General features: G+C 30.7%; 1 protein-coding gene across 6 annotated transcripts in view; it reads right to left on the minus strand.

Annotated features, from left to right (window-relative positions):
* LOC118742653 (hydroxymethylglutaryl-CoA synthase 1) overlaps nucleotides 1-1,849 on the minus strand; it is a 54,464-nt gene that overhangs the window by 22,931 nt on the left and 29,684 nt on the right. The window lies entirely within an intron of this gene.

Below are 1,849 nucleotides of genomic sequence, written 5' to 3' on the forward strand. Positions count from 1 at the left end.
CCCACGTCTCCGTTGACAGTTATAATTTCGAGAAAGTAGAAAATTTCATTTACTTGGTTACCAGCATTAACACCGATAATAATGTCAGCATGGAACTTCAACGCAGAATCACTCTTCCTAACTTATGGGCCTTTACGGCAAGTAGCACAGACGATGGAACAATGAGTTCCCACGACAGTCGGATCTACGTAACCGGAACGGCCCAGATTTATATTTGGCCAAGGACTGTCACTCCAGCAACACTCCCCAAAAAGTCTTTGTGGAGCTTGTATGCTGCTACAACAACAACATGGAACGATGAGCTGTATGAGTTTTACAACGACATGGACATAGTGCAGCGATTTAAAATACAGCGGCTCCGCGGCCATGTCGTTCGAATGGACACCGCCGCTCCAGCTCTGAAAGTATTCAACTGGGTAGCCGCTGGTGGTAGCAGAGGAAGCGGGAGGCCCCCACTGAGATGGAAAGACAAGGTGGAGAAGGACTTGGCTTCACATCGCATTTCCAATTGGCGTCAGTTGTCACAGAAAAGAAACGACTGGCGTGCTTTGTTGCCAAATAAGAGGAAGAAAAGAAGAATAACACGATACTTAAATTTTTTTTTATGCAAGTGAAAATTTCATTATTTGCGTTATTTAAATAATGTTTTTTACCTTCATTTTTTTATAACATATATACATATGTATGCATTTTATTTCTCCCTATTCTATACACGCCGTGGCATAATTATAAGCGCACCACATATTGACAAGTTTTAAGTTAACTTCTAACTTTCTATTTTTTTGTTCATTATTTTTTTTTTATAAAAATATAGTTTATTCTTTAAAAAAGGCCGAAAAATTCCAAGTTTTAAAGGTATTAAAAACAACATGCAAAATGCTTTCGTAAAAATTTCGAGCTTTTTACTAAGAATCCTTAGTAGTGTTGAGTATACAGGTTTGTAGCCCATTAAATTTTAGTGCAATAAATTGCAAGTTTGTGTGTGTTCGATGATTCTTTATTTGGAGAAAATGAACAACACCTTCAACAAAAAAAAAATCTGACAAAAATCAACGGTAATTCCTAGCTACTCCAAACTTGCACTTTAATATACTAACATTATTGGGCTACAAACTGCATTCTCAAAATCTTTCTAAGAAATCTAATTAAAAAGCTTGATATGTTTACAAAAATTTGTTGAACTTTTTTGAAATATTACACAAAGTTTAAACAAGGATTCCTTCGGTATTTGTAAAAGAATAAACTATATTTTTATATAAAATTAATAACAAAAATAAAAATTTGTAAAACTTGTCAATATGTGGTGCGTTTATAATTATGATACGTGGTGTATTTATTTTTTGTCACTTTATGTTGTCGTCTTCTTCTGTCTACCTTCTTATGATTTTTACTGTTATCCACTTTAGTTACCCATTCGTTTTATTATTTAAATAATTTTGTTTGGATCATTTTAATAATTTTATTATTTTGTTAATTAAATGCTTTGCTTTGTTTTAGATACGTTTTATTTTGTTTTTGCAAAATAAATATTTCTTTCATTTTGCTTCTTTTTAGAACAATATGGTAAACTTTTATTTAATTTATGTATTTTAATTTAACTTAGTTATTCCCCTCTTTACTTCACTTTACTATACTTTACTCTATTTTACTTTATTTTACTTTGTTTTTTTTTGTTTTTTTTTATTTTATTTTATTTCACTTTACTTTACTTTTCTATTCTTTACTGTCTTTTACTTCATTCTATCTTACTTTATATTATTTTGCTTTACTTTATTTTGCTGTACGTACGTTAATTTAGTTTATTTTTTTTAACTTTAATTTATTACTTTGCTTTAATTTACTTAAGACA

The sequence above is a fragment of the Rhagoletis pomonella genome, unplaced genomic scaffold, assembly GCF_013731165.1.
Source record: "Rhagoletis pomonella isolate Grant_MI unplaced genomic scaffold, Rhpom_1.0 Rhpom_scaffold_00007, whole genome shotgun sequence".
NCBI lineage: Eukaryota > Metazoa > Arthropoda > Insecta > Diptera > Tephritidae > Rhagoletis > Rhagoletis pomonella.